This window comes from Zalophus californianus, chromosome 3, assembly GCF_009762305.2.
Source record: "Zalophus californianus isolate mZalCal1 chromosome 3, mZalCal1.pri.v2, whole genome shotgun sequence".
Classification (NCBI taxonomy): domain Eukaryota; kingdom Metazoa; phylum Chordata; class Mammalia; order Carnivora; family Otariidae; genus Zalophus; species Zalophus californianus.
This window is the reverse complement of record NC_045597.1, coordinates 139,531,666-139,537,721: the sequence shown is the minus strand read 5'-3', so window position 1 is coordinate 139,537,721 and position 6,056 is coordinate 139,531,666. Positions and strand designations below refer to the sequence as shown.

General features: G+C 40.4%; 1 long non-coding RNA gene across 1 annotated transcript; it reads left to right on the top strand.

Annotated features, from left to right (window-relative positions):
* The first annotated feature begins 341 nt into the window (after positions 1 to 341).
* Positions 342 to 5,441, top strand: LOC113919252. Its single transcript, XR_003518914.1, has 4 exons — positions 342 to 411; positions 658 to 757; positions 4,993 to 5,098; positions 5,262 to 5,441. It is a non-coding gene; the product is annotated as an uncharacterized LOC113919252 (long non-coding RNA).
* Positions 5,442 to 6,056: the final 615 nt, after the last annotated feature.

Genomic DNA, 6,056 nt, shown 5'->3' with positions numbered 1-6,056 from the left:
ATACAATAAAATGGTGGCACAGAAAACAGTTAACACACTGTGCCCACGAGAGTTGTCTTTGAAAGTATTCTACTCTCTGATCCAAATATAGAGCTGCTTTTTAAAATATTGTTACCAAGGGACTAAAGGTATTCATTTTTCTTTAATATATAGAAACTGTGTGTGTGTGTGTGTGTGTGTGTGTGTGTGTGTGTGTGTGTGTGTGTGAAATGCTGAAAGAATCGGGCCGTATACATTCAACCAAAGGATAGAAAGAACTGGTCGAAAATAAACACTCAAGCTCAGAGGGAAAGCATACCCAAATCAAAAGCGCAGATCCTGAAATTGCTTCTAACAGTTCACGAAAGCCGTGTGGTGAATTTGGCCTTGATGACTCCTTTCATTTCAGGATTCACTTCGTGCAGTTCGGAGGTAGGAAATTTAAGAGAGTTTTTTTGTTTTTCCTCTTCTTTTTTTTTTTAAGTAAATACCCTGTAAAAATTAAAAGTAAGCCCACATTTGACCCTCCCCTGGGAACCGCACACTCATTTTTTATAGGAAGTAAAAAAAAAAAAGTCCCATCGTCCTCTCCTCTTCCATTTCTTCTGCTCTTATTTTTAGTCATTAAAAATGCTGCCTTGACTTTGTTTAAGTGTGGAAATTCTCATTTTTCTGCAGGGCTTCAGACTCACATAGACTCCTTGGGGACATAGTGAGGAGCTAACCAACTGCACATGGGAAATGAGAATTTTCGTGGTTAGAAAAACTGCAGCGTATGGTAATTTTCCACATGGAGTACAAGTCAGGAGTGACTTTTTGCTTTTGAACATAATGACTACTTGAGCACTTTGTATAGAGTTTGAACATTTGAACACATTACAAGGTCTTAAAAATTTTAACTTGACCTCTTTTATAAACGTTTTCACTATTTTCAAGTGCATAACAAATAAGTTAGAACAGGATATGCTCCCTTCTCCCCCCGCCCCTGACAGAATTATAAAAGGCTTCTGTCTGTAAATGAGAAATAGCCCTAGAGGACCCACCAGCAGGTTATGCAGTATGTGACATAGACCACCAGGGGCTGAAATGAAACCACTAATACTTTTTTCATAGGATCATTAGCTAGAGTTAAACAAGGTGTCAAAGTGAAAAGATGGGGAGGTTGACCTGGCTCGTTATATTTGCATGCCTTCACTTTAATTATTTTTTGCATTAAAATGAAGCACTAATATTCAATTTTATAATTCAAACATGCTGTTACCCAAATACAATACATTACTTTTCATATTTTTAAACGATTCGCAATGCATAATTTTTTGGTTACTATTTACAGCTGGTTTTCAATAGATACTAACAATCTTGTGAGTGATGCAATTTACATTTAAGGCTAAGGAGAGGTAGTCAAATTTTTCCCTGTTGTACTTTATGAGATAAAATTAATTGATTTGTTTTGAAGTTTAGGTCTCAAAATCTGCCTCCAACCAAGATGAGTGGTAGGTCTAGGGCTCGCAGAGTGAGTTTGCATGGGTTCTTGACCTTGTGCTGACAATCTTCGGGAAGAATGTGTTCTCTTTATAATAGCTGCTTTACAATCTGGGAGACATTGCTAGACTTTTACATGCACTGATATTAGTTGCCCTGTGTACCTTAAATAAAGCCAAGCCAATAAGAAATAAATGTCATGTTAGTAACCCTCAAGCAGATATCAGAAGAAGGAGTATGTGATTGTTTAGTCCAGAAATTAAGTTTCGTGTTTTTAATCGGCGTCATATCCTGTCCTAAGTCTATAGAGCTTATATCAAAGGCACCCATATTAAACTGGAAAAGAAATATGATAACAACTCCTTTCATTCCCCCACCGGCTCAAATGTTTGTATGCTCAACCCTAATTTTTGTTAGGACACTTTCAGGCAAAGACAACAGGAAATAGTAAACATGGCAACACCATGCACGTAATTTTCGAAGGCACTGTTTGTCTCCGTGTGCAGAGTGAGTTGTTCAAGCTGCGGAGGAAACTATTGTTATCATTAAACCCAGTGCGACGAAAACAGCCACCCTTCCAGCAAAATAGATACCCTCTTCATTTCATAAATCTTGTTCCCAACTAGACTAAAGCCAGGAATCAACTTGGCCTCTCACATCAATGGCTTGAAACTGTTGTATCCCAGTACTGTGTTCAAAGGGAATCAGGAGTATCCAACAACAACTTCGGGGGCAGGGATGCAATTCTAACTGACAGCCAGATGTCTGGCCTGGCTGCTAGAAAACCCATCAAGACTGCAGATGGTCTTGAGACCTCTGCATCCAAACAGCAAGTCCCAATGAATGATATACAGATAAACAACAATACCACAAATCATCAACACGAACCAAAAAAGTTGCGGGCACTGATCAAGATTTCAGATGTCAAGAGTTGGCCAACTTCTCTCCCTTCTCTCCTCCCCCACGCCTGCCCCCTCTTCCAAACAAAAAGCTTGTTAGTGGTTGAGGGCCCAGCAGGAAATGTTTTCACACCCAGTGCCAAACGCTAATCCTTCGCTGAAGCCTTTAATATATTTAAATGTTTAGATTAAGGAGGCAAAAAGGATTCCAATAGAAATGACACTACCTGTAGAATATGGAGAATTCATAATTTGGTTAAATCTATGTTACGTTTATTGGACTTCCTCTTCAATTAAGGATTACCTTAAAGGAGCATACTGAAATTCAAAGAGAAAGGGAATTCGTTTTAATTATCCTTTATGCAATTACCAGCATGAAACTTTTTGTTCCTTCAACACGTGCTTCAGGGACAAAATAAGAGTAAATTCTCTTAGTAAATTATACAACATTTCTTAACCTATCTAAATACACATATTTCTTTATTTCTTCATTTTCACTGACTCCACGTTGCATTGTCTAGAAATACTTCTCTTCGTCTGACTAGACTTGACGTGTCTTTGTGATTCACAAACTATTACAAATATCAAACCATTCTCATCCAAATAGGGACAAAGGATTCTGGGGAAAACCCAGTAAAGTTGTCTTATTTTGTAAGATGGTTTGAATTTTTAGTTAACTTGATGGTATCAAACATTAGCAAAAACAACAGAACTATATTCCCGTATTTATTCTTTTAGTAAGTATTGGTGGACTTTTCAATGCTATGAACTATTTTGCAGTTTTCCTGGTGTCTCTTAGAGTCACTAAAAATATGTCTTTTCAAGCAAATTCCTTCTTATGAAGTTTTTGCAAAGCTGTTTAGGTTTACTATTTCAGATCCATTTCCCTCTTGTGACATTCTTCACTAGGGCTCTAGTGCAGACTCCTGGGGTTGTCTGTCCCAAACCCATCTTGAAACTCAGCTTTCTCAATAAAAATGTCAAAACTGGAGGCTTTTCCAAGTAGCTGCTCTGAAGACAGAGCCCTTTCTGCCCAGCCAGCCTGGGCCGTCTCTTCAGTCTCCATCAGAGACCTGCTTCATGCGGACACACAGAGCAGCTCTCCACACAGGGAAGCATCGTATGCCCTTTTCCGGAAACAACACTTACAGAAATGTGCTGACCAAGAACAAAACAGCAGGGGTGAGAGAAGTGGCCAAAGCACTCACAACATCTTAACAAGTGCTAATTGAATGTCTTTCTTAAAAATATGGCTTAAGAAAGCCAAATACAATAACTTCTTACAGATGGTTTTGGGAACTAACAAGACCCATAGGAAATGGCGCAGTCATTAAGATTAGTGTCCCCAAAGTCTCCTACAACCATTAGTGACTGGGGGTGCTGTGCACTTTAGGAAGAAATGATGAGAATCTGTCTGAAGTGAAGTGGTTCTCCCCCACCCCCATTTGTCTCCGAAGGGAACTTTGCATCTGTTTTAGTGCATTACACAGTCAATTATTGAAACAGCTAGTCAATCGAATATAAAGAGAGTATGAGCAGGCTTGAAATCTATTTTTCTGGTGGGGTACAAAGACATCATGAAAAAGGACTGTGAACACCAAGAAGGCAGGAACTGTGTTCTGTCATTATCAGTCCCTCCTGCTCCAATGCAGAGTGGGCATTGATAACTGTTCGTTCATTTATTGAACAAATATTCCTTCAGTGGCTACCCTATGCCAGGCATGGGCTAAGTTTTGGAGCTAAAGTAAACGAGAAGACAGACAAGACACCTATCTTTTAGAATCAATAGCCTATGTGAAGATGTTTGTTCAAGGAATGGATGGAGGGATAAATGATCTAATAAGAGTGTTTCCCAGACACAATTCTGACCTTCCTTTAGGATAAGAGCCTTGGCTGAGCTCATTCAAAGAAATGTAGAACCAGATTCCCAAGAGACAAGGCTCAAGACAAACCCAGTGGTGGCAGTGATTAGCCTCAGTGTTGCCTTGAAAATAGATGCTTCCTTGGCAATCTGAGTTTCAGATGAAGGAGCCGCCAGAGTTAAATGAAGTTTGAAAGATCCCACACCCTGTTCAAGATCACTATTAGCACTAGCATTCTTCAGAGGATCTGAAGAAGTCCTTCAGGTAATAAGGAAAAAGGTAGACCTAATAGTTAAAAAAAATTACCTTCAAAATAAAACTAGGGGCGCCTGGGTGGCTCAGTTGTTAAGCGTCTGCCTCGGCTCAGGTCATGATCCCAGGGTCCTGGGATCGAGCCCCGCACCGGGCTCCCTGCTCCACCGGAGGCCTGCTTCTCCCTGTCCACTCCCCCTGGTTGTGTTCCCTCTCTTGCTATCTCTCTGTCAAAAAATAAATAAAATCTTAAAATAAATAAATAAATAAATAAATAAATAAATAAATAAATAAAACAAACTAAAAGACCAAAATGTAACTATATGTCTGACTCGATGATGAAGACATGACCTCTCGTGTCTAGTTGTTTGCTTAATCCCCCTCTGGAAGATATGTCTTGTGGCCCCAAACTGCTTTTCATTCCGGCAGCCTTCTTGATCTCTTCGTTGTTGTTGTTGTTGTTGTTTTTCCTCTTCCCATTTGCCATTATTTAACTGCTTAATGCTAATGTTCTATAGCTTGTCTGTACTCCTGATGCAACCTGGGGTCCGGCAGCGAAGTGACTGTTAGAACCCGTAAGACCAGACGTCCTGGAGACTGCCACACTTGTTCTCTCCAGGGGAGGTGGGTTCTGTCACAGAAAGCATCAAGTAAAGCTTGTCGGTGGGAAACAATGAGTCTATCTAGCCAGGCCCTTGGGGAGGTGGGGGGAGGGATTCAGGGGGAAAAATATCCTGCCTGGATGTTTTCCATAGAAGAATTAGTTAACTGAATTTTTCTTTTCCAGCTGGCTGCTTTGCAGTATAATGAAAAGGAACTTCCAAGTCCTTGGGCTGATGGGCTGGTACCTGACCCATAGAAACACCTGTGCCATGTCACTCTGTTTGTCCACATGACTTACCAGCTACCACCAGCACCACCCTTCATAAAAAAAGAATCACCCCTGCAATCAAGGGGAGAAAATAAACTTGCTTTGGATGTGGTGTGATTCATGTCATACATTCACCAACAAACATTTACTAAGGAACTCTTCAGTGCCATTTGCTGACCAGCTCTATACGAGCAAGTTGGTAGGAAAAAGTGCTGCTAAAGAAGTTAAGGGAAAAAGTTAAAATTGTAGCATTACGGATGTCATCTTCAGCCTCGGGGACAGAGCTGGGGAAGAAGGTGCTGCTTCGGGTGGCTACCACCCACAAGGTGATTGATCGTTGCCAGACCGCACTGCACTCAATTCCTTACATTCATTTTGTTATTTAATGACCACAACAAATCTGTTAAGTAGGACTCATTATTCTCGTTTTACAGATGAAGAAACCGAGGCTCATAGAGGTTCAGTAGCATCTAGTAAATGGTGGCATGTGGATTCCAATTCCAGTCCTCTCCGTCCAAAGCCCACAGGACAGTACTGCTTCTCTCCTATGGCCGACTTGCTCGTATTTGAGGCCATTTACTATTTAAGTCAAAAATCTAGGTGACTGTCATATCACATGTGAGGGTTGAGTGAATATTTTTGAAAACAGATCTGGAAGCTCTGTAAGGGAATTTTTTACATGCATATTTAAATGCAACGTTCACATGTATG